Source organism: Struthio camelus, chromosome 9 (assembly GCF_040807025.1).
Source record: "Struthio camelus isolate bStrCam1 chromosome 9, bStrCam1.hap1, whole genome shotgun sequence".
NCBI lineage: Eukaryota > Metazoa > Chordata > Aves > Struthioniformes > Struthionidae > Struthio > Struthio camelus.
The window spans coordinates 9,685,256-9,713,182 of NC_090950.1; the positions used below are offsets into that span (position 1 = coordinate 9,685,256).

Genomic DNA, 27,927 nt, shown 5'->3' on the forward strand with positions numbered 1-27,927 from the left:
TATTAGTGCCGTGAGTTACTTCAGAAAAGGGAACCATTGCTCTGTATTGATTTAAGAGTAAATTACCAGGTATTTAGCACATCATGTTCTTTTATGAGAAGACTCTCCATAGCATATGCTTTAAACTAATCATCATAGGCCAGGCCTCCCCACCAGTTTTAATTACCCTGGTATTTACCCCCTCCCCCAACACACACTTTTAAAACCATTTTGGTTAATCGAGTAAAGACTGCTCACGCCCCCTTTTTATTTCCTGCTTGTCTTTATACTGACTAATTACTATAGCTAGGAAAGGTCACAGCGTCCCATTCTTTTGCATTACAACTCACTAACACTATCAAAATACAGTATTCACTTTGAAAGATATGATGCTATCCCATCACAAAAATTAGCTCCTTTTTTATTTTTGAGATGCATCTTCAATTCATTTATTTTTCTTCAATGCTTCACCTTTCTTAGTAATTACAGGGGAATATTTAAAACTTCAAAAAAGCTGAGGCTTGTCTATTATAAATTGTCCTAGCTTCACTGATTTCAATAGCATTAAGGCAACACACATCCTCAGAGTATCTAACCCAAATCTCTTCTTAGAATCCTGACATAATACTGTTTTTTCTTATTTTAAGCAATGTTACAAAATTCCAAAGGAAAATCCTTTTGCTGAAAATTTATTCCACATACTCAAATGCAATATAGCATTGTCCTAGAAATGGCAGCAAGGAGAAAAATTGAAAGCATACTCACTTTTTCTTTATTTATCAAGTCAACAGAAGGTGAAGCTGTTTTAAAGACATTCAGCCCTGTGTGTTGGTTTTTGAATGACTCCACCACTAGTTTGCAGTAAAAGCAAAAAATAACTGGAATTTCCATAGAGACTGAGAGCACACCTTGTTTCAACTTATATGTATTCTGCCAACAAATGAGGCATGTTATCTCCACCATCACAGAAGGATAAAAACCAAAAAGACACAAAACAAAAAACTACATAACATACTGAGGATAAAGAAGCAAAATAGATCAAGGGGTGCTGACTCCAAGGGCTCTCAACCACAGAAATGAAAATTCAGCACATGGTGTAGAATTACAATGAAGGAGGCTTCAGAACGCTCAGAGCTTCTTATTTGCTGTATTATACCAGAACCACAAGATTTGGTTGGGTGATCTTCTACATCTCTTTAATTTTCCCCAACAACCTCATGTTTACCTTCTACTCTTCTGCTTTCCTTTGTCTTCTTTCCTTAAAGCACATGCATCTTCCTGCTCCAAGGCAAGTATAAATGAGATCTACGTCAGTGCTTGTCTCTAATTTGTCTTTTGATATTTGCCTCAAAACACCCTCATCCTAAAGCTAAGGAGATGGCTGATTGCCTGTGGTAATAACCTCCCGCAAGTGAAAACAGTAAGTAGCAATTCCAGTCAATAACTCCATCTCTCCTGTCTATATTTCAAAAGAGTCTTTTTGTGACTAGTAGATTATACCTTTAAAAACACTTTTTTTTTATATCTGCTCCACTTGTAGAAACACCAGTCAGCTGAACTGCCTTTAAATATCTGTAATATTCAAAACATTAAGTTCTGATTTTTATAAACTTTTCAAAGACATTGTAGTTCCTAGCATTTCATCTCATCATTGCAATCAGCCTCAGATGGAGGCCTACACCCTGTAAAATTCAGGTGTTTAAATTATTTCCATTCACATAGCCCAAACTGCATCACAAACCCACTAATTCCTCAGGTGAAGAGCTAATATTAAATCTTTTTGCTTTGCACAAAGCTGAAATCAATATAGGAGTGCAAGGGGCAGCATGCTCCAGCAAACACGGAAAGGACCTGGATTGCACTCCCAGTGCTGTCCTTGACCTGCTGTGGGATCCCTTCACCTCTTTGTGCCTGTGACTCCCCTCTCAGCTTTGCCTGCACTCAGACTATACGCCTCTTCCTTCCTGGACAGAGGTTACAATGGTAAATGTAAATACAGGTAGTTCTAATGGCACTCCAATTTTGTTAAGGAGTTAAGACAAGTTAAGTAGTACAGTTACTCTACTGTAATATATAGAAATAACAACACTGACCTCCTGGAATTAGGAAAAGCTTATGAAGCATTCTGTACAATTTTACAGGCACTGAGTTCTTCTGTAGGAATGACATGCAGCATTTTAGAAGCAGATCCTTCACTATAGACTTGTTGACCACATGAGCAAGTAGATAAACCGTCCCCAGTACTGCTTTGTAGATGAACTTTTCTTCAGCGTTCATGTTTAGCTCACTCTAACATACAGGATATGTAAGAGTTACAGATGTCAACCTGACTTCATATTGCACTTTATCTTGCACTTCATCTTGACTTCATCTTGCACGTCATCTTCATCAGAACCTAAACTAGCTGGTTTGGCTTGCAGTGCCAATGCACCCTTAAAAGGGAACGGAAAGCGTTTTAGCCCAGAAGAGGTCTTTATATCCGGGCCTATTTTTTGCATTTTTCTTTCATTCAGTCAAGTAGGATATTGGCAGCCATATTCATAAAATCTAAGCCTACATGCTGTTGAAATAAAGCTTGCCATTTAACACAAAAAAGATTATAGCAGAGTCTGCTGTAGAGGAACACCTTCCACCCCTCCTTCCCTAAAGTTTAGCACCCCAATTTGCAACCTTGGTACAGTTTCACAGTAGCAGAAGGCCTTCTTACACCAGGAATTCTAGCACAGAACAGAACGATGTTGTTTGTAACTATTTGGAATGAACTCTTCCCCTTTGACATTCTGCATTTAAGTACTTTAATGTATCCCTACGGTCTTCAGAATAGTTATGCACCATTTGCTGTATGTGCAAGGTTACGCGCTTGTCAGCTTCAGAACTGCTTCTCTGTCTAGGGGAAAAAAAAGTTCATTTGGGTGACTACATAATACTGTCTCTTCTCTTCTGGGCATAAACAAGCTTCCTGTCTAATATTCATGCTAAGGGTGAATAGCAGCTCTGGGCTGCAGAAGTTAAGATCAGCATGGTTTGAAAGGAAGGGCCAGCCTTGTGGTTAAGGTGCTGACGGTGCGTTCCTTTGGCAGAGGAGTGCTGTGTGGATAACACCAGCTCGGACTGCAGTGTGGTACAGCCCTGCTGAGAAAGTGTCCAACTGGCACAGGCCAAGAACTGCAATTATGCACCTGTACTACTTTCATTTCTGAGTTAGCTCAGATACTTCTGAATAGCACTGAATGGCACTACCGTGAATTGGTGTAGATAAGCCTAAATCCAGAAAAATGCAGATACACCCAAATCTCAGAAGATCTGATTTCAATTTAGTCCAGTACTATGAGGTCTTGTGCAAGTCACTTCCACTTCTATATCTCAGTTTTCCATTCAAAAAAAATGGAAACAACACTTCATTTCCTCTCACTCTTCAACCATTTAGCTACTTGAAAGGGCAAAGATGACTCCTTCTAAGGGATTATATTGTGTATCAGCTTCTGTGGTGAAACCAAACTGGGGTCTCCACACACTAAATGCAAAAGCCACCTTGATAATGAGCATTCAAGTTGATGAGCCTTACCTTACAAAAACAAAAGTCAGTGTAATTTTATAGAAAGAAGAATAGCAGCTGGCCGTCCAAAGTATCATTTTAAGTTCAAAATAGGAACTGTGCTCACTTAGCAGCAGAGGTGTACTCTGCATGGCCAGCTCAGGGACTGATCATGCACAGCTGTCACGACTCAGGACCTTGCAGCAAAAGTTCTTGAGAACTTAGCATGAACAACATTTTATTTTAAAATGTGACTATCCTGAGATGAGCATCATTGGTAGTCCTGCTTGTAACAGTCAGCCTGTACATTTCCAGTGCCTGGACTTTTTTCCTGTTTTGCCTCTCCAGTAGAAACTGATTCAAGTCTCTGAAATTAGCTCCCTGTTCATACTTCCTTAACAACTTAGACAATTTTCCCAACAGGTTTAAATAAATTTTCTCCTGTGATATTCTAGAATTAGCAGCTGCATCCACTAATTCCTCCCTCTAGCCAAAGAAAGGTAGCAGAAAATTTCCAGAACAGGCCACTGCAAACTTACGCTTTTTACATGCTAGAATAGCTGCTTCTAAAGCAATATAGTAGATTCAGTTCTGTGCTAACCTAAATTTTTGAAACAGCTGTTGACAAAGATGCCAGGTATGAAATAAAACCTTTTGCGAGGTAGCGTCCCCAGCCCTTGGCCTAAAATTCAGGAAAACCGAATAATCACCTTGCCATTGTTGTATTATGGAAGCAAGCTCACACTAGTGCCTTGAAAAGTAATTCTCTCTATACCAACACCAGTTCCTCCAGCCTTCCAGACTTTATTCAAGAATCAGATCTTCCCAGTCGAGTACCATATACTCTGTACATGCAACAAATAATTCCTCTTAGGGGCACTTCCAGCTTATATATTAAGCCAAAAAAGTTTAAGTATGTATTACAAGATTCAACCTCTAGGGTTTCAAGTGTACATGTAACTAATTAAACACCTTCACCCTATACACAACAGAACATTCACTCATTGCGTCTGGTCATCTGAGCAAGCTTTCAATGCTGAAATGGATAATGAAATAATGAATTACTCTCTCCTTCTCAATGAAAAAGTCAAAATAATACACTGAATGAGGCAAGGGATCATGCAGACCAACTCAATATGCGATCACAAAATTGAAGACTAACCCAATACACACACACACACACACACACACAGGGGCTGAGTTAAAGCTACACGAGCAGTTTAGAATGTGAACTCTCTGCTGCGCTGCCTTGGCATCCTCACATCGCCCTGAACCTACACCCACCTTTGCAAGTTGTGCAGTACCAAAGTAGCAGATTTGCAGAGTAAAGAAGCTGGTGCTAAGGACCTCATATCAACACTATATCCATTTTGGCGGGGGGGGGGGGGGGGGGGGAGAGTTGCTTCAGACTAGTTCTAATCTAGTCCCCAAGCCTGAACACCCAATAACAGCTTGACTGCTTTAATTGTGCTTCTGAAGCACGTTTTCTTCTTAGCTTGTAAGCTCCAAGACAGGTCTGGGTTGCAAATCAATGCACGGTAAACAGAGAGGATCAGGAGATTCACTTCAAGAGTGCATGCCTCATCCACGCTAAAAGGCAAATAGGACACACCCTTCCATGCACTGCAGCCCACCTCCCTCTACAGCTTTCCCCTCGCCATGTGGAGAACGCATCTGCAGGAAGGTGCTACATAATGCCTGTAAAGATGGCAGAATCTGGATTATTATTAAGACAACTTCCTTAAAATACACTTCCAGACTGAATGGCATCACAGTACTTGATGGAGTAAGTCAATGAGTTGGATACAGGATGGATTGCAAGACATGGAAGTAGCAGGTGTTCATCTGTTACAGGTGATTTCTGACATTAAAGAAAATGTTTTCCTTTGCTTTTTTAAAAGTCTCATAAACAAGTTAAATCAGACAAGTTTATTCCAAATGAAATATATGTAGTTCCAATGTTTCTGACCTTTTTTATTTTAAAGTAATCCTCCTAAAATGAGGTTCGGTTTAATGTCTTCTCATAATGGTTACCATCCGGGATTACTGTACTATGAACCAATTGCTATTTATGTTACCAGTGGATACAATGATTTTGTTAGTGGAATTTAGCTTCCAGATTCATTTCATAATCCCTGTGTCTATTACTTAGGGAGAAGAAAAAAGCACAAATCAAGATGACATTTAAAAAAAAGGAGCCTAGACTGGTCTTGTAGGAACATCTAAATCCTTTCCCTTATTAAATACCTTATCTCAACAGCAGTACACCAGCCATTTAGGAAAATTAAAGAGGGAGATAGCAAAAAGAGACAGCAGATGATAAAGTACAGTAGTTTCTAGTCACGTAGATAATGAAGGGACTCAGCACATGGCCTTTTCAGTTTATCCCTACCTCAGCTTATCCTTCATCTGCTTAAATTCAAATGGATCAGTCATTATTAAAATGATTTTGAAATGAGCTACTCTAGTTTCATGCGACTTTTTTATATATCCTATAAAACTTGGTGGGTCTTTGAAAAGACAGGTGGTGTAGATTTTTGCCTTTTTAATTCAGTTTGGGATTTGATTTCCAAGCAGTGACTATAAGCTAATGCTTATATTAGATTGATTTTTTCCTAATACTCACATTCACTTGTGTGCCTTCTACCTCTTCCAATGAACTGTTACCTACAACAGATGGGGTTCCATGCTAGAAAACATTCAATATTTTCTGCAAGGGCTTTAGTTCTGAAAGATACTGGATACTGAAAGCATATGCAAGACAACCTTTTTGTTCTTTATTATTAGAGATATTCTTTTGTCATGCTTATAACATTTTACCTGAAAAATCTGAGAAGTGTTATATAAGAGCATGGATGAAGCAGTGATTGGTTATTTGGTTAAACTTTTCAAATCTACTTCAGCTAATTGCTACTTTATGCAGTTCTTATATGGATATTGATCATCCTTACATGACCACCTTCTAGTACTGCATTAAGTAATGTGACCAGTGTTAATCACATGCTTAACACTGGTTAAGCATGGTATAGAAACACATCATGAAGAATTTTGCTTTAATGGAGCCTTATTTGGTAAGTGTACTTGTTGCTCTACTTCTATTGGAAAAGATGCTTCATAGAAACGCACCTTTTATTTGGAGCACTACTGTATCTCTCCTTTTGTGCCTTCCGGATTACTGGTAATAGTCACACCCAACATCAACCCACTGTATTGTGGCAGCTGACTGCTCCCAGCTCCTATTTTGTTTAGCCTGGCAGGCTCCTGCAGATGCTGAAGAGCTAAGGAGTGCGCAGAGCAGAACAAAGAAAAGCACCTTAAATGTATCAGCCATACACAGGCCTTTCAAAGGGTAAATAAGCAAAGAATTGAATGCTGGGATTCTTTCCCATCCAAAGAACTTCAACAATTGAGCCCTACATGCTCAGCTAGTGACTTTACACGCTCTGCTACAATTTCTCCTCTTATTCCTTCACAAACAGACAATCTAAAGACATAAGAGATCAATCTGCTCCAAACTCAGAAGATAGCTTATGACTCTGCACTGGCTTTGGCTGTCACTAACTGCCTAATGAGCAACACAGCTCCTAAATGAACTATCTTGTGATGTGCTTCGTTGCCAGAGGCCTTCCTTGGCACCATCTCACTCTGTCCTCTGCTACCACAATCCACAAGTTACTGCCTCCTCTGCTGTTGAAGGAACAGGGGATCTCAAGAATCAAGATTCTTGAACAACATTAGGTCTTGAAGCTCCTGCCATTGAAATCAACAGCAAAGAGCTTTGCATCATTAATTTTTTAAAACAAAACTGCATTATTTAACAAGGTTAAAGAGGCTTGGAGACACTAGAGAATGTATGTCTAGCTAAGGACAGTAGAAGTCTGAAAATCCTTGACTTCGGTTTTTTAACTACAAATGAATTAACGTGTCTGCGGCTGCATAGATTGTAAAAATATTTGCAGAAGCTAACTTCCTAGCTGAGTTAACTCAAGTGCAGTTTTACCTTTCATCAACCAGACCGCTTCTTTGTTATTCTTTGCACCAAGATGAAATGGATACCTTAAACATCAAAACACCACAGCCTTACATTCTGCTTACATGCCTCTTAACAATACTTCTTCCCACCTGTAGGTCACTGGTTCAGAGGTGAACAGGTCAACTCTGTCATTTCTTCAAATCTAAGACTAGGAATCCACAGTGCTTTAAGGTTTTTAGATCAGCTTCTTCAAGTCAACGTTCCTCACCACAGGTGCATGCCTCTATTGTAACTAACTACTACAAAGACCACTGATTTTGTCTTCAAGTGACAATCATTTGAAGCTGACTTGTGCACTTTTCTGCTACCTTTCTGCAACTATGTACTGTGGATTAAAGGGTGACAACAGTACTCCTACAAATGATCTGCATCAGCTGGTCAGGGAGACGGGGAAAAAAGCAGCAAAGTTACTGTGAATAATCATTGCCTAAAGCACTGAGTAATAAAGATGAAATTTCAGGAATCCTCTGCTTGTGAAGGGGAGGAAAAAAAAAAAAAAAAGAGTATGGAGGAGACTATTCCATTGTTAATCAGAAATGTGTGTGCCTCAGAGATTTTTTCCCCCCTTCAATTTTTACATATTCACAGGCTAAACAAAATTCTTGTAGAGCAGTTGATTAAAAAGGGAGGAGTTACCTTAATGAAGTTCATACAGGTTCAAAGCTATAGCTCGTTTGCCGTAGGGTGCGACTAAACATTTTTGGCTGAGCCTTGTGTAAGAGGTAGTACACAGCTGCACTGCCCCAGAAAGAGCCTTGGGAAAGAGCTGTGACTCAGATGTAATGCCTTCCTCATTCCCAGGGAAAGTAAGCTGAAGCAGCCATTTACTACAAGTCACTGTATACTGATGCAACAGGACAATGAAAACACCAAATTTTGTTACAAGGACATTAAACTGGGATTGTCCAAGAGCGGCTGTTACAAATTAATACTTTAAAGAGGGAAGTATTTTGCTTTCTATTCTCTCTCCAATTAAGTTGCCAGAGGGTACAGTAAATACATTTTAACGCCATGAAGAGTTGAGAGCCAGTGTTTACACTTCTATCCGTCAGCTAATTTAACCCTAATCACTAACTAAAAAGCATCGTCTCCAGATTTTCCAGCGACCTGTCTGGACCTGACGGATCTTTAGACATATTTATTAATGTCAACATCTCAGTCCTGCCTGCACTCCATCCTGTCTTCCCTTCCACCCGCTGCACTAGGAAACTTAGGGCCCTCAACATAGCACAGATGACTTTGTATGCATCATTTAAGATGAATGAAACTATTATATTACATTCCACACAAACACATATTACAGATAAAGTGATATTAAAATTGAGTTTTTACCTTTTGACCTGCATTTCAGGCTTCATATAAGGTGGCAAATTCTGGCCTACACTAAATAGTATATTTCTCTAGGATGTCCCAAGTAATTTAAAAGGATTCTATCAGGATTAATGTATTTATGAGAATAAATAAGTCATTATTTGTGCAATAGCTTACCTTCAAGACCAAATCATGAGGAAGCTTTGCCCTATGTCTGGACATATATTAGGAGCTGTCATAGCCTGCCATGACAGGCTTTAATTAGTTCTTCTAAGTAGCTTCTGAAATCACCTTGCACAGCAAGTTGAACTCTGGCAACTCCAATGATGTTGGCTTACACCAGTAAAGGATGCGTTCCCATCTCTTTAAATTATACAGTCATCTTAATCCTATTCTTCCTTTGACACACTTTCAAGACTGTAGTTTGAGATGGTATCAGCTCACTTCAGTGCTGCAATTAGTCGTATGCTAATATGGGCACAGTCCTTGCCTGCTCTCTGGACATTGTCTACAGCTTCCTCCTTACACTGGTAGGGAAGCAGCTTACACAGTTATTGCTGAATTTTCCAATGCATGTAACAAGTTTCATGTGCTTAGTCCTCAGCATTCATACGCAACATAACAGATGGAATTTTTACTTTCAAAGAGATACACTTTTAAAGTGGCTACAGTAATTGAGCAGGGTACATTATTTCATAGCCAGCGGGTCCCTTCAGAGCAAGGGAGACACATAGTAATATTTTCAGGCAAGGTTTATTTGATATTTGAACAAAAACAGTGGTTGTCCACTGATCTGCAGAATTCCTAAGCGAAAGTTTTTAATTGGGATACTGAGGTATAGGTTAAACTTTCAGTGCCACATATCACGAGACCACCGGCATGCCTGCTACAGCAAGCAAGCTCTTCCTTTTATGGATGGGGAGAAAAACAGGTTAAATGTGCCTGCTTTTCAACAGCAATACCATCAGAATTCATTTCTTTCCATTCAGCTGGGATGTTATCGTCTCTGTGTCATCCTTTGCTCCGCAATAAGGAATTTGGTTTTTCTTACCAGTTGCGTTATGTTCTCTAAAATCAAATGTTAAACCAAGAATCAGTAGGAAATTTTTACAATTCATGATTTTTTTTTTAAATATAAAAAAGCCAATTCATCAAAACCACCATGAAACATTCATCGAGAAACATTTTCTAGAGAGGCTGGAACTTCCAGACAGAGAGAGAGAGAACAGCAAAGAGCATTTTTCTCCCAAGATGACAGGGAGTGGCTACAGACCAGTGCTTCTCATTGGTCCTCTGGGAGATTCAGGTTCAAGCCCAGCCACCAATAATGTTTTAAAATACTGATTGTAACCCAGAAGAGCATTGAAACAGAGAGCAGAAAAAGATTCCCAAAGTCACCTATAGTCTTGCTGCTGATCGCTTGGGTCAGAAGTGGAGAACTAAGGCTGCAGTTCACCATAGTTCAAGTCAACTAAAGTCAGTACTGTTGGGCTTCCTCTAAGTAATACAAGTTCAAAGCATCCGTGATGACATCTTGACTCTACATGAAGTCAACAGTAACAAGCTTACTGACCTGAGTGAATTAAGACATCATTCCTGACTTATTTCATTGCTTCATTAAAAGCGACTTTTTCTATATATACACACTATTGCAAGCTATGGAAACTTTCCATCAAGCCTGTCTTTTTACAGTTGTAATCACAGTTTGATAGACCCTTGATTTGAAATGAAAGACAAAGAACTAGTGCTTCTAACAAAAGCTACCTCAAAGATTAACACATCTTCAACACTAAGCCCAGTGTCTGAAGCAGGAAAAAAAATTTCTCTGTACTAACATTAAGAATTCTACAGGACATGAAATATTACTTACTTTACTCTCTCTTGAACTTTTACACTGTATCAGATGGGAAATGACAAAGGATTGTCAAATTTCAAAATTTGAAAGAAATTCTTAAAACCTTAGAATTAATTTTGAAACCGTTTTTCCTCCTTTGTCATCTAGTTATCAAACAGGTTGACTCCATGATGCTGAAGTCATAATCAATATTCTAATATTATACAGCAAAAAAGGTCAAATTCATTCCCAATGATAAATCCCACTTAACTAGCACAGGTAAGACAAAGGGGAGAAGAGACAACAGCTCCCAGTGTATGCAAATTCCAAGTGTACAATGGGATACTAACAGAGTAAATGAAGTACCAGATTTTCACATCAGATGAGCACTCAGTCCCCAACTGCAGTTTCGAAGTGAATAAAATCCATTTCAAAACTAAAGGACATATTATAGAAAAAAAATACAAAGAAACATTTAAATGTAGATCTATACTGCATTCAAATTCTTTCTGTGTCACAGAAGAATTCCTCACGCTGCATCTTGTAGTGACTCAGCCCAACATTGCCATACTTTTTAGGAAACGTGAAACCATTAAATGCCTTATCTAATGAACTGGAATCCTGCTAATGACTTATCAATTATCACAAGGCTTATCTTCCAGTTTCTTATTAATTAAATAAGTTCTGGAGCACACTATCCTTTGAATTGCTTAACATAAGGAGACCAGACTACTGAAAGAAGAAAATGTACTTTCTGCTCAAGAGAACATCCAAGCACCACAGCATCAACAGTACAGAAAAAAAGATGTAAGTGGACACTTTCTAGTGACATTTGCCACATTGGAACCACTTTTTCACCCAATTCTCAATAGCTCTTTCACTTTTGAGATAACTGCTAACAAGCCTGATTTTATATAGTAAAAAAGGGCAAGATCTGTAGGAACAGATAATCTCTTATTAGCTCAGTCAATGTCAATGAAAAAAACTGTTAGGCTTCCTAAAACACAGGCCCCTCTTCAGGAAAAAACTTAAAACAGAAATCTGTACTCTCTTGCAGAACAGGGCAATGAGGGGCAATAGGGGCTTCAAAACACCCAGTATTTGTCATAAGGTTAATAATTCACATTGAGAAAGGGAAGGCCATTGGATTACTTGGTTTCACTGTCAAGCAAGTAAAGGAAGACACCACACACAGAGAAGACAATGAATCAACAGACGCTTTGTCCATTTACTACATAAGAGTACTTCAAGAACTGAGATTTTAAAAAATTCCATTTCCTAAAACAAATTTGGTAAAATTTATAAGTTAAAGCCTTATTAAAAGTATTGATCTTTACTAAACTATTTGGTATGAACATTTTCCAAACCGTATCATGAAGTCATTAATCTCTGGGGCAAAGATGACAAGAACCACAATAGGAACCTTAAACAAATTCAGAAAACACAATCCTTTCTGCATCATAACATTTACTTGCAAGGGAAGGAAGTAGTCTTTGCTGTAAGAGTGAAATCAGATCACTGCCTATCCTGTCTAGGTACCTTAGGTTAAGACTCTGCCAAGGGAGTCGAAAGACAACCCAGGTTGCATTAGGTAACATCCAGTATAGAAATAAATCCAGCATAGGCCAAGCTAACAGCACATGCTGGTAGGATTAGTTTCTTATATGTGCTTGTTTGAAAAAATTTTATTTGGATGTTTGTGAAAAACAAATAGGAAAGAGTTGGCACAGTTGATGCAGTTTTATTTCTACATTCCAATGAATATTTATCATAAATATCAAGTATGTATGATATTTTGCTCACTTGTAAAAATGCATACATGGGAAGCTGGACATTCTACCTACAGAATGTGTTTGTCTGATGTGTTAGGGCTTTTTAAATTCCTTTTTAAAAACAGTTGTAGAATTAACTACTTCTCCCATGCTGATAAAATCATTGCTTAGTTTTTGAAGTGATACTCTGATACTGTTCTATGGCATGCTTTATAAAGATAAGTTAATAACTATCATCCTTTGTCATTTAGGAGATGGAAAAACAACCTAACACATACTTATGTGCAAATCTGATAATGGCTAGAACATGGTTCTCTAGATTCAGATAAGGTTTACAGTCATTATTTGTGGCTGGGTGTTGTTTTTACTGAGCAGTGATTTTGAAAATTGAGTACTGCAGCTCAAAATAAGTCTTTCAGCAGTTAGGTACACGATTAAATTTATTTTGAGGAAGAGTAACTAAATAGATAACCTAAGAGCTTCCTTGTCAATTTATTGCTTAAATCCTGGATATATCCATCATGCACTTGTGAATTAGACACTGAAAGAAAGTGTGTCCTCTCAGGACAGGCATAAGCCTGGCAAATAAGACTTCTGAACTCTGCCTTAGCCCAGTGACAACTCGTTATGTCAGTATGTACAGTCATTTGACCTCTGCCTTCATGTTGCTACCTGCACCATGAAGAATCCAGGCTAGTAGATGCACAGTCAAGATTAAATCAAAGTTTAGTAAGTCCTTACTAGACTCTTGGAAGTTAAGCTTTTAAAATGTTAGCCCCTAATTCAGTAAACTATTGAGCACATACCTAGATACCTCGCTTATTCGGAGCTTCCGAGCATCAGAAAGGATGTCAAGTCACCCAGAAGATCCTTTACCTGTTCTGGGTGGTCCATATCATTTTCCATAAGTCTTATCTCTGTGGTACAAAAAGAATGTCCCCTAAAATTCCAGGCCATTGATTAGGACCACAGTTCTGATCTTTCAGATCACAGTTGATAGCTACATAAAAATTCAGATATCCTCTCTAGAAGCTCTTCCCCCACTGCTGCAGGCTGCTAATCATGTGACACTTAATCTAAACCAAAGGCAAACTGTTAGCTATGAATATTTTTCCTAGCCAGTGTTCTAAATGTAATAATGGTTTTCAGAATGTGTGGGTCTGGCTCACTTCAAGCGGTTTTGCTCCTTCCTTGACTCCAGCTGCAAACTACTAAACACATACTTTTTTAGGTCATTATGGCCTAATGTCTGTGGCATTACATTATTTCAGTGACATATCTTCGAACATACCGTAATTCCAAAAACTGCAGGTCATCTTTTAGCTAACTGGAAAAGCAGGATTTTATATTAACTCCATCCTTTGCCTCCGTCTCCTTTTTTAAAAAAGGGAAACAAAAATCGCATTGAAACTTCCTTTCTCATTATTCCCTTCTTGGTAATGAGTCTTTTAAAGTTGCCCTATTAGGAAAAACCATTGCTAATGGCAAAAAGTGCACCACCACCGAGAACATCCTCCATTCTGATAAATCCTGGCACAGAACCGGAGACAAAGAATAGCTAAAGCACAACATTCATAACCGGAGAGTCTTAGAAAAGGAAACCTTGCCAAAGACGACTTCTACTCCTCCCCTTAAAAAAAACAACAAACAAAAACACACACACAGAGGCCATTAAAAGATGACAGCTGTCTTCAGAATGATACTTTTTATGGTCCTTTTCAAAAGGAAACAAGCATCTAATTTGTCATTTGATTTACTCAGGTTGATCCGTGGTCCAATGAGTTACATGCATATTTACCTGCTTATGTTCTAATCCTGTTTAGCTATTACATAGAATGAATTTGGGGGCTTCTGTTTAAGAAAGGAACACTCTGAACAGCAACAATTCTATAAATCAGGTATGAGCTACAATGATCGAACTCCATGAACACTCCCCAAAATGTCAGATTCATCATTTCAACTCTTTAAATGACAAATTTAGTAATAACACACACTTGAACACTGGATTTCAACCACAGTCCATGAGTTAATGTACTTCAATTTTTCCATTTGGTCAGTTTTGTCCTAGTGAAAATGGTTCAGACATTTCCTCAACACAACTTACGTCAGGTACGATCGCCATGATCTCCTGTGAGACATGCCATCTCCTGGTCAGGAAAATATGATTATTTTACATGAACACAAACCTCAGTCTATGTGGTGAAAAATGGCAGCAAAACAAAGCATAACTTGAACTATTCCAGTGCTATATACACAAGCACATACTCTCTTTTTTCATAATCTTCCTTGAAAAAAGCAGTCAGGAGCAGCAGAACACACAATTTCCCCTCCCCCCCCCCCCCCCCCCAAAAAGAAAAAAAGCAGGCGCAACATGGAAATTTTTGCAGCTGTATCAGTTGTTCATACCTCTTACTTAGGGCTCACCATACCCAGCATCCCAAGCATACTGAGATTGTCCTGGATGAGTAATGGGAGTTCCTGTGCAGGTTGTAAAGAAAGGAGAAGGCCACCAAAGACTCTCAAGTTCTGACACATCTTCTGTTCCACCCCTCAACCGAGCACCCAACAGGGACAGTAAACTGAGTTATGAGGTGCCAGTACTTGACTTCCTTTTTTCTCAAAGGAGGAAGTACAGCGAGAGGCCATAGATTTTTCTGTACTGTACTATGTACTATTTACTTGGGTGGATCAACCACACTTCAGCCACCACTAGAGCATACCCTAATTTAGACAGGACTGAAAGGCAAAGAAAATGCCAGATTTCATCTCCCACCACTCCACCTTCCATGTCCTCTATGCACATACACACATCTGAGGAAGGGAAGCTGTGGATAAAGATACCTGTATAAGATTTTCATACCTGACTCCAAAAAAGAAACTTCACTGTTGCCAAAGTCCAAAGACCCATAGGAACCTTAGGGCACATGAGAGCCATGTCCATTAGGGGAAAACGGAGAACAACACTGACCTCCTCAGCCAGCCTCCTACACGAAAGCTGCAAAACGTGTGCCAAACTTATCTTTACACAAACGCTTTGGAAAGCAGAACTGCTTTTAAAGGCATCTAAATATTCAAAAATTTCTATCCCTGCCCACCAACTTCTCATTGCTGTTAGCAACAGCCTGGCTGCTCTGGCACTTTTGGCTCACTAGCACTAAAAAGTCTAGCAAGAGCACCCATTTTTCAAGAAAACCTTGCTGCAGATTGAAGAGTTTTAGCTAAGCATGCACATTTTGGATGTGTATCCAAACCAAACCCAAACATCTTGAGATTCTTCCTTCACTAACTCCAAACACATTTGATATGCTTAAACACACATTGTATTCTGTCAGAAACCAAATACTATTTGCTGTTCCAAATAATCAGATATATTCTGTTGGATGATTAACAGGAATATTGCTCACCCAAAGCAATCAAACTTTGGTTTACATGTGTTTTTGAAGAAGAGCCTGATCCACAGCCCTTGTAGTCTGTGGGACTGTTTCCAGTGACTTGGATGGACCTTGGATCAAGCTCTGAATGATTTTTCTTTCTGGCTATATTCAACCACTGAAGCCTGAACTCAGAACTGGTTTTTTCACACTGCAGCTAAAAGAATGAATGCACTTAAAGCTTCTTGTAAGGCCAGATATCACTAGGTAAATTGAATACAGAGGCTTGTTTTCCTTACATTTGGTTTTGATGTTCTGTTCACTGAGCCTATGACTGCAAAGGTTATAGATGATGCAATTTATTTTCCTTCTGCTTTTTACCAGTAGAATACTGCTCCTCTTCCTAGATTAAACCCAGGCTTTATTGCACATTTATCTCAAAATACATTTCTTTAAAAAGTTCAAAATCCAACAACATGTTCACGTTTGGTAATAGTCTCTTGTTTTTATCCCAGCCTTGTAAGGATTCTGCTTCCAAACCGGCTTTGCTCTCTCAATGTCAAGTGTAGGTTTGCCTAAACTTCAACGGGAGGAACAGTGTCTTGAAATCTTCAGATACGTTCTGCTCCTCTAGTAAGCATTGTAGAGATCTATATTATCATCATTCTCTCAGGAATATGAAATTAAAGAAATTGCTACTATATAAAACAATAATAAACTCTTTTTGTTTACTTTTGATTAAACTCCTTTGTTCCTCATCAAACTGAGATTATGTACACTAGTCGTTTTCCATGTTTATTTTATAGCTACCTTTATGCACAAATCTGCTCATTTTCTACTGAGTACTGAAAAGTCTTGAATTAACTGCAGAATGCTGGTATTACCTGCTATGCTAGATTACTTAGGCATCTTCTCAAAGACACAATCATATTGCTCAATAAGTACATTGGACAACATGTAGTCATTCCATACTCATTCTGCACATCTTCATACTACACTGTGCTTTGCTTTTTGTTTTCTATAAACAGAAAACTGAAATCAAGCTCATGCCAAGAATAACTGTGCAACTAACAGCATTCATATAGATTTTGCAAGATAGACTTTTCAGACTTCTCAAAAAAAAAATTACCAAATAGTTTATTTTTAAAAAGACGCTATCCTTATTCTATTTTTCCAGGAAAACAAGAATCTAGCCAGTAAGAGGTATGTTCAGATAATTATTAAAATAAAAGGCATAACCTGCACTATAAAATTTTATTCACACTATTTTTTGCTCAAAAATGAGCTTTATTTGGCTTTGATTAGTGTCTAAGATTGAAGGTAGATCTATTGTTTCATAGGTGTCATGTTATGACTGTTTTGCAATATTTCTCTGATATTAGCCAATTATATGAACTAATTGAGGGCAAACAATTCCTAAGCTGCTCCTGTGTCATCCAACATTTCTATTGATTCTAGAAGTCCATTCTGTGCCTATAAAGTATGCTCAAACCATAGGTTTTAATCAATTTATCTTCCTTTTTAATTAGCCACAAATATATATTGTAGAAGCAATATGTAACATTTGAACTGGTATATCCAGCCCATAACCATCAAAAGTTTTCATATTTCTTACCAAGAGAATAGAGTTAATTGTAAGTGCTACAATCATGTAAAATAATTCAAACTTTCAAATAATCAAGCTCATAAGGAAGCAGCTGTGCCAGTTTTGTTCTATGTATTCCTAGTACAATATATGGGACAGCCATAGCTAGAAAAGTGAAGGAAAAAATTTATGAGAATGCCAGACTCTGCTCTTCATTCTAAATTACTCTCCCTGCTTTACAAAAACAGTAATGAAAACAGTTGTGTATTTTTTTTTTTTTTTTCCCCTCCTAGGCTTGCTGAACATGCTGCTGGGAAATCTCTATTCAGATACCACTACCAAGACTGCATGCTTTGACTGTTTTCACACCTTCTGCAAACAAATCTAGTTGCTTAAAAACCACTGTGAAAGTGTAAGAAATAAATGAATACTCAAATGGCCAAATTTCAAAGAGGTCAGGATTGAGATCAATTTTTTTTCAGAAGCGCTTGATACAAAGCTCCTTTATCTTGACACCTCTTAGGCTTTTCCAGGCAGTGGTTTTGTTGCCCAAATAACACCCAATTAGCATTTTCCTACTCAGTTCAGTCCCCTAGCCAAACAAGATTTGAAAATCCTTTAAGTTCAGAGGAAGCAAAGATGCAAACTAGGGACCTGATTCAATTCCCGAAAGAAAGCAATGGAAGTTTCTTATGAATTTGATGGTGCTATACAAGGCTCCAAAATTGTGCACACTGAAAGTCAAACTTTGCACCACTTTTACCACATGTTATAAGGAAACATTTAAGTTTCTAGGAATGTATGGAACAATGAAGTGTTAATAAAACATATAAAATAAAGTGTATATTCTTAGAACATTCAAAATTTAAACAGAAAAATTATTAAATATAAAGTTGTGTTTTTCACTTATCCAGGAAGAAAAATAATGGAAACATTAACTTAGAAGTACTATATAGATGGGATTTCAAGGCTAGATAAAATTAGGGTGAGTCACTATTTGATACCACAGCAAGAGATAAGTCCATGAATCACTTCTCCTGCCAGTGGAGGAATACGAACCACTGTCTCAAAATGCTTTTCACAAGTGCAGGGAGCGGGGGAAGGAGTTCTCTCTTGGATCACTTAGGCATTGAAATTGCAGCAGAATCCCTTAAGTTTTCAACAGTTCAGATCCTTAAGGCACTTTTCATAAAGCATTGATAAGCACACACAGATAACAGCTTTGCTTCCAACACCTCTGCAATACCTGAAAAATACTTCTCTTTTGGTTAAAAGTCGATATAAAAAAGAAAAATTGCTAGCAACAACCTCTCAGAGAATCACTGTAATATATAAACCGTACGTAACTAAGCTCAATTCAGCCCTCAGTGAAGTCACAGTAATGCTTCATCTTATCAGGTAGATACGATCTTTTGCTTTCCTCCGCAGCTAATTAGCAAAGGATCTACTCACTAGACTCAGAGTAAAAGATCGCATTTATTCTCTGGGAGGAGCTGAAGAAGGAAAGTCTGTGATGGAAGAAAATGAATTGCAGTCTCATTGCTCTCTCCAGAGCCATTACCCTCACGTGCTGACAAGGGGATGAATTCCAGAGTAACCAAAACATCATCCATTGCTTTCCCTTTCCACTGCTCTCTTAGTAAATATTATCCTAAGTACCTCTCTAGCAAACTATTGTAACTAGCCACCTGTTCATTGGAGTGACACTGAAAAAGTTAAGTATCGACTAACGTTCTTCAATTACATTAACATTGTCTTCAGACCTGTAAAATAGGTTTAACCTGACTGGCTTCGCAAAATTTACCTTGCTAGTACCACGGTTGCACTGACCATGTATGTTTTGATAACGTTTATACTGAAGCTGTGTTCTGTTAACTGCCTGCATACATGTCACTACTACATTTAAGAATGTTTTCGTTCTTTCTTTGTTCAAGAGGACATTGATTTCACTGATGCGAAGGCCATAAGGACAGGAGAAAGTTAGTACAAGACTAGAGGTCTGTGCTCTGTATATTCATTCCAGTTCCTCTAAGTTTTATAGGCATGCTGTATGACAAAGAGCACATGGTGCCTTCTGTCCTATACAATTCCTCTCGGTTAAGTAGAAGTAAAAAGATGGGGACACGCATTCTACGAAAGTGAGCTAATGCATTAAGCTAGCTGTGATATGCACGTCTTGAAGTTACTGCAGACATGAGACTAACAAGACCATGTGGCCAGTAACATCCTTTCCTGAGAGGGAGAATGCATCATTTTATTAGAGTAAGGTTCTCCAAAAGTGGGAGCTTACAAGACAGAAAACAGCAGATCCTTTTCTTGGCAAAATAGCTCAATTGCCAGAAGATCTCACAGAGCAATGGAAATAGCGTAATGTATTCAAACGCTCTCAGGACACTGCTTGATACAAGAGACCACTGCTTTTCCGAGCAGCCTTGAGTGAATCCCTAGAGTAGCCATTACCAAAGGAACATCCAGGTGTTGCTGAGCTTTAGCAGGAGAAGGGGCCGGGAACGACAGGAATTCTGCTCCGCTCCCCACCCCAGCTGCCACTGCCTTTTGTTTCTCTATTTTCTCTCAACTACAGCCACATCCCATTTCTGAACAAGTGACAGACAGCTCCCAAAACTTGACCACCTGGCCTTTATCAGTAGGCACAACCATAAAGCCCCCAGGACCTGGGCCAGATGGAAAGTAAAATTCAGCAGCATTCATGAACAAAAGCACTTAAACGTTAAAAACTTGTTTTTTCTTGGCAAAGTTTATCATTGTTTACTGACAGGTCAGCATGAAGAGCAAATCATCTCCTCTAGGAATTGTGTCAACACTTCTCTCTCCACTGCTAATTGTTACTCTATACTTATGTCACTTACAGACATCACCACAGTAAAACACAGTCTGTGGATTTCTTCAGCTTCATGTAACACACCAAACCCTGTAAGCAAGCACCTGGGGTAAAACGCAGTTTGCTGCTCACTCGGCCTTTCAGTAGCGCGTGAACCACACTGTTCGCGAGAACCTCCACAAACATGCAAATGACAAATGCATTTATTTGACGCCCAAGTAAAAACAAAGGGTTTTTAACATCTAGTCCATGACAACTGCCAAGTCGCCAATATGAAACAGATTCAGAAATACTAAAAATGTCTCACTTTAATTTTTGCCACTTTTTATTTGCTTATCTCTCAAGTTTCAAAAACTTCCTTTTTACCCAAAATGCTATTAACAGCCTCCTGCTTATACAATAAAATATATTTAAATGCTACTTGCAAACATAACATGCGAACAAGCATTTTTTTGTTGTTGAAACGTGTTTTGCAGTGCAATTTTTGAAATGTCTAAAAGGAAGGTTTCTATAACCACGCTGAAGAGCACATTACAAGTCCATCAGGAGATGCTGGGACGAGGACAGGAACACAGTGGGACGTCAGAAACGATAGCAGAACCCTGGCCATAGCCCTTAGGAGTAGTCATGTGCCCGAGTAACCTGAGGCTCACCGGTAGCCTCATCAAGTGCAACGGCCCGATGCAGGTTTAAAGCTTTAGCAGGCTCTATTGTCTGTGCGATGGACTGCCTTCTCCCAGAGAAGCATGAAATGAGGTTCTTTATTTCAGGAATTTTAAATATGAGCAGGTGATAGTTTATTTTAGCTAAGTTAAGGAAATTTAGGTTCCAATCCAGCAGTACTCCTGTTCTTAAATTTTAATTAATTAAATCAAAGCATGCCTTCAGGAAGATTATTTTGCACTTAAAAATAATGTAATGCTTAACAACTTAAGTTTTTCCCCTGCTTTTTTTTTTTTCAATTTGATAAATATTAGTATATGCGCAAGTTTGAAATAGCAGTCATAAATACATATTTGCAGAGTATATAAATAATTAAATCATAATAATAGGCTATTTGTGCTTTTAGTAATCAAAGCAGGAACAGAATGCAGCTGTTTTAAAAAGATGTGCTATTCACTAATCAGGCATGAAATCTTTATTCTGCATATAATTTCAGACCAAAAAGACATTTTCTCTATAATAAAACAAACTATCTAAATATTATTTTTGTTTGGGCATGAATTTTATAATCCCCAGACCACACCTACTTAAAGAGATAAAATGGACCATGCGGTTTCAGAAACACAAGCTTCTGAAATGTTATTTACACATGGTTAATCCCTAAAACTCAAGAAACAAATCTAGCCTTGATGAACTTCATGCCTAAAAATTTTAGGTTTGCTTGAATTCATCAGCTGGCATTTCCTTAAAGTTAAAAAAAATATATATATTATGAGGGACTGAGTTTTCTTGTTCCTGAAGATGGAGTTTTTCTCAATTTAAAGCTTCCCATTTTGACTGTGAAAGCTAGGAAATTACTCTTATTTTACTTTTACTAATACTAAGATTCTTTTATTGAAGTTATGCTAACATAGTCCTAGGAGATTAGCTTCCAAGGTAAAAACTAGTATCACAGACTGGTAATGAATTCAGCAGTTTGTGACCCTTGCTATGCTGTTACAGAGAAGGGCAAAAGACAAGACGCTTGGATCCCGCTGGTGGAGGAGTACAAGCTAACCAGCTTTTCATCCCTTATTCTAATCACTCCTACTTCGGAAAATAGAGGTAGCCATCCATAAGCTTGAGACACTATTTGGTGAAGCTGTTTCTGCTACTCAGGGAAATCACAAATGATTCAGCAACTCTCAGACCTCATTTTGGCTTGTGTGTTGCTCTTTATGTCTCTATGCAGCACCGTTAGCATCAGGAATGCAGCGCTGTAAAAGCAGCGGTAGGGCAGATTCCCACTGCACAGAGACAACGGGTTGGGGAAGAGGCTTAGTTTTGTGAGCCCACACAGTTCCTAGAAGCAGAGGACAGAACTTTGGGTTGATAATACTATAGCCTAAGGGCTTTGTTCAAATGCCCTCTTACCTTAAAAATGGATAAAAAGAATATATACAAACAGATGCTTATTTCATAAAACTACTTCTCTGGATACCTTGCAAGTTAAGTTAATGCATTTTATGGCATACGAGATTCACAGTCACTCATTTTGACATTTCAAAAGGATTCTCGGATTCTTTCTGCCTCTCCTTCCTCGATCAACAGTTCCCTTTCTGTGCCTAAGATACAACAGAGGAAAAGCTGAAGTGAATGGTAACTATTTTAAGCTGCACTGCTAGAATTCAAGACTCTTATTCCCATCACTGTCTGGAAGAGTTGCATTAATTTTCCCTTTCAATTTTGTGTAGTAGCAGGAGTAGGGGTGCTGGTATGAATTTGAAATAATGGCTTCTTTACTACAGAGACTATGATAACCATTTGTAAAATGTTACAATCCAGTTCCCACACTTCTTTAAACACTAAATGTATCTGAAGTTCATTTTTCAAAATCCTCTTAGCGACTGCCCTCTCTGGATAGATATGATGAGAAAGGTAACAGCCTGCTTTGTTTCAGTAGCTCCAGTCTTTGGGACTTCATGCTATGTTATGCCTGTAAAAAAATATGCAAATCTCCCAGGCCATCTGAAAAATAATCAAGTAAACTGAAAGAAAGCAGACTATTAAATATTTTGTACTGTTCTGAGGACCAGATAAAATCTTAGTAACACTGAAAGGCATACAGATGGACACAATAATAAAATAACTTTTCATACCTGGAAAGAAGTCCAGAATATCTTTTTCTTCCTTATTAGATGGGGGGAGGGAAACTATTGCTGTATACATTCAAGTTTCTTGAGTTTAACAAAGGATGATATTCTGATACATAAACACAATCAACTGAAAGAATTAGAATCTTTCCCTGAGCTTCTACTAAATTCATCTTAAGCTAAACAGCAACCATTAATTAAGGACCTCTGGCTTTCCAGCCAACCAGACTGAGGCAGGACACACATATTTCAGTCTCTGTCAGGGCCCTGCCTGCATAAGAGGCCTTAATTACCCTTACCAGCCTCACCTGGGGCCTCCCCCACCCAAGCCCACTGGTCCAGGTGCTCCACTGAAGTTCAGGCCTGGGCCCTCAGACTTGCTCTGAGCTGCGCTGCAGATGAGCCTCTTTGTAGTCCTGTCTCTATCCCTCGCTCCTAGGCAGACCCTGGACTTATGTTGTAGCCTTGCCTCTGGCCTTGTCTACTGGATGGACTTTGGACCTAAACAGTAGTCTGTTTCCAGTCCTTTCTTTGGTACCGTCCCCTGTTGTTCCTGACTGGCCCCTTGGACCTGGTTCAGCAGTTCGCCTTGCCTGGGCCTGTCTGAGGATCCTGCTATCAGCAGGACACTGCAACCTGGCCAGGGCAGGTACTGCCTCTGCTATGGTTACCCACGGCTCCCAGTGTCCTCCCCTACGGAGCAGCCCCCCTTCTGCTGCTCCTGGCTTCTCTAGCAAACTGCAGGCATCTTTGTTTCTGAGATGTAAGGAGCGGTTTTTCCTACTGGCATGCAAACAGAAAGAGACATTGTCTCTAGTGAGCAGGTTTGGATGCGGAAAGCTCTATAAATATCAAGGAAATCTGGGAGACCGCTATGGTGCCCAAGTAAAACTGCTGCTGAGGAGCTAGAATACACTATAGGTCTCAGAAGAAAATCAGAGTCTAGCTGTCAAGTACAGGATTTGCTCTCTTGCCAGCCATTGGTACTGCTAAAGATTTTTATTAGGTTATGCCACCTTCAGTCGCATAAAGGTTCTAGACACCCAGCTCTTTCGGGCTCCTTTGAAAATCTAGGCTTTCCCCAGTGTATTTTAACAGAAGTATAGTATTTTCCTCCATGTTGTGGGACGCTGAAAGTGCTACTGCCTCTCTTCTACTTCCCTGTTCCCGAGAGACATAATATATCTCAATACTTTCACTTCAGTTCACAAGTCCTATTTCTATTTTCTTTTTACTTCTATGTCAAGTTAAATATGTTCCACGTTTAAAGACACTGATAACACTGACAGAGTGTGCTCTGCTGTTCCACCCAGTGAAAGCTTTGTCTTGAAACTAACCTTTCCCTCCGCAGACAAAAGCGAAGGGCACTAATAGCAAACGAAAACATGTAGCTCTGTTTATTAGGGCTGTTGGTTTGAATGCCAAGTTCTCAGTACAGGATTAAGTGCATTTTGTATACAGCTGGAATATGTCATAGATACATTTAGGTCTTTGAATTTTCACATTTGCAGGTGATTTTTTTTTTTTTTTTGTATTAGCCTTTAGTGCAGAAAGAAATGTGGACTTCCAGAGCTTGTGGATAAACAGACCTCACATTATTTTCCTCATGGAAAACTTAGGCTTCTTACACTGAAGGTCTGAACTTTGAGCGTCTTCAAATAAGATATATCTTTTTTTCACTTACAAAATCTCATAAATAGCTGGGCCTAGGTAACACCTCCCTATACCTTTTAAGTTCTGCAGTTAAGAAACATAAAATACTTTTAATTAGATGAATGCAATATTATTTAAAACAACATTTATTTTTAAATTGAATGATTCTGAAGCAGTGGCAGCAAAATAAATGACAAAACTTTGAGATTTTATGTACTATCTTTGAATGGAAGCATTTTATCTTTGTTATCACTTCAGATATGTATCAATAATATGATCTTGGATCTTGTGACTATTTAAATCAGTGGTGAAGCTTTCTACAGATTTTATTCATGAGGGACTAGGTACAACATCTTTAAAGCTTTAAACATTTTCTAGACAAAGAGACAGCCATCTTCCACGTGCTTTTGAAACAATATATTAATTCCATGCAAAGAAAGATTTCTGCCTGCTGTAAATAACTGATATGGTTTGTAAAATATGCTGTTCATTTAGGGTCTGATGTAAGTCCTACTGAATCATAAAAATATTCCCATTGATTTCTGGGGGTGCTGGATAGAATCCTTAGGCAAAATTGTTTCTTACAATTTTGTTAAAGTAGCCATTTGGGAATCAAGTTGCTCTGCATGTTAACATCAAGGGTTCTTTTATACTTACTCTGATTAGGTTTGGTTTCAGTTTTGTTTATTAAATAATGTGAATAATGGTTACGTAGGAATTTATTTTGAGTGGTGGCATTAAGAGATAGACTGAAAACTTTTACATGAATACAAACAAAAAAGAACTGAAGAAATGAATTAGATGTTTCCTATATGTAAACAATTTCTTTGACCATCCTCCTGCCTGCCACCACTCAAATCGAGCATGTTTTTATCAGCTATGTTTTCATGAAAGATTAATGAATTTGGGAAGTAGAGGAAGATACTTATTAGGATTTGATCATTACATTTTGGGGCTCCGTCTGAGAACTCATTTATTCAAAGAAACACCCGTGACACTCGCCCCAGGATTTTTAGGCAGAAATGGTGGCTTCTTGTGTGCCTTCTCAGTGTGTAGCTGGTCAAAAAATGGAGGCCTGTCTGCTGGTAAGGACCTTACCAGCGTTACTTATGTCTTTGACACTTCTGTGCTGTTTTACTGCACTGGGCTGTATTTGAAGTTAGCCTTGAAGACCACCCAGAAGTACCAGCTGGTGCAGAACTCTGCTACTCACATTCTTAATAGAAAGGGACTGCTATCACCATAAAACAAACTGTGCTCAGTGTTTTGCTCTGCCTATCTTTTGCTTGGTGCTACAACAGTGTGCAAGTTGTACTCAGGAAGGCCAGATAGCCTGGCAACCGATTACTTGAAGCTTTCTCTCCCCTTTACTCCATCATGGCTTGCTTCTCTCAAGTTCTTTGATAAAACCTTTAGGACCAGAGGCAAGCCACACTGAGTAAAAGATCAAACTCTTCCCCTCTGGCAGTTTGTCAGAGCAAGAACTTGGTAGGGCATAGTGCACATTTGTTATGGCAGGTTTTTAATTACATCTTTGATATAGCAGTGATAGGATTCCATATGTGAGAGTAATGCAGCATATGCACTAGTGAATCAGAGTTAAAACAAATTTAGGTCAGATCCTCACCTGATGTAAATTAACTCTTTCACTGACCTGAATGGAACTCTGTGTATTTCTTGCAGCTGAGCATCTGATCCCTCGTGGGATTTTACTTAAATGTCTAGGCTATAAAAATTATAACAACAATATTTTACATAAAGGTACTTTTTTCTCTCTCCTAACCCTGCAGCTCATGATGTTACTAAACTGTTGGTGAACTTTTAAGAGAAGCAGACCATGTGTTGACCTGTGTAAAACACATGAAACCTTGAAAATATTAGAAGGTTGCGGACTTTGGAACCGTGAACCTCAGCTGGAACTTCCTGTCGACTGCTTTCCCGGTTAGAAGGCATCAGGTCGAGTTTTGTGTTTTGCAGCATACAGCATGTCTGATCGCAACTGACAGACTGCTTTGAAAGCAGGCAGTAAGGATGAATGCTTAATCTGCTGCATAATATAACCGTAAAAAAAGTTTCTAACTAGGGGCAGCAAATAAAAGAAAGCCCTCACGGAGAGATGAATATAAATATATTCCATTATGTGTATCATTTCATATTTATAAAAGACAACAAATTTGTGTGTCTCAGTACATTTTAGGAGACTATTCAGTTCAATTTCACTACAGTTAGTGCATCAACCTAAGTTTCTAACTACGAATCTTTAATCGGATAAATTACAAGCTGTTCATGTTATGCACTTGTTTATATTCAGTAAGTACCAATTTAGTTTCCTCTAGATAAAATGTCTATATTAAAGCCATACTGCTGAAATCTGCTTACTGCAAACCTTGGAATCATACCACAGCTATATATTCAGATCATGCAGGTCAGCCTAGCTGTGACGATAGCTCCATGGGTTTCTAAAGACCTGTCACTAGTATTCAGCAATTTAGGCTCTCACTGCTATTTTTACACTGCAGAATGACTTCAGAGGAGGAGATCTTTCTTTCAAATCCATTAATAGATACCCTGTGCACTTCTCCCCTTTCTCTCTCTACCCCATTTCCTTCCAATTATCTAAAGGTCAAATATTGAGCCTCTTTTCTAGTCATGCCGAACAAGACCATGTTCTATTAATTGCCCCCAAAAAGACAATAGGACTGTTGTCAGTGTAATTTACTAAACAGTGCAAAGGGAAGTGGTAGAAACCAAAGTAAGAGCTCAAACTGTTCTTCCCATCAAGTTTGATAGGTCCCAAACTGGACTGTCTGAGTGGCCTATTGACCATCCTATGTGCAACAGAAATAATATCCTCCAAATGGTGTGTTCCATGAAGTGCTTGTAAATTAGGTTCTCATGAAAACAATAGACTAATAGGTATTAGGTTCAGCTACTGCACTAAGTCCTGATCTGAAATAAACTTGCTGCTAGAGTTCTGGGCCTTTCTTCAGCAGATAATTCTGTAAGGGTGGGAGGCTTAACCTCATCACAAAAGGGGGCAAGAGCCCCCAGCATTGTGCCATGTGAAGCACAGAGCAGGGGAGAGACAACACTGTGCCCTGCTCTGACCTCCTCTTTGGACTTGAAGCCCTGGCTCTTTTTCACAGGCTATTCTGCAGCCAAAAATCCACAGGGGATAAAATGCCTGCAACAACTGACAATGTTTTCCATCTTTCTT

The 27,927-nt window shown here is 38.7% G+C and overlaps 1 long non-coding RNA gene across 2 annotated transcripts in view; it reads right to left on the minus strand.

The window, feature by feature from the left end:
- LOC138068190 (uncharacterized) overlaps positions 1-14,974 on the minus strand; it is a 100,413-nt gene extending 85,439 nt beyond the window's left edge. For both annotated transcript variants that reach the window (XR_011142871.1, XR_011142870.1), the window contains exon 1: positions 14,871-14,974. This is a non-coding gene — a long non-coding RNA (uncharacterized lncRNA). The remainder of the gene's footprint in view (positions 1-14,870) is intronic.
- Between the last annotated feature and the right edge of the window lie 12,953 nt (positions 14,975-27,927).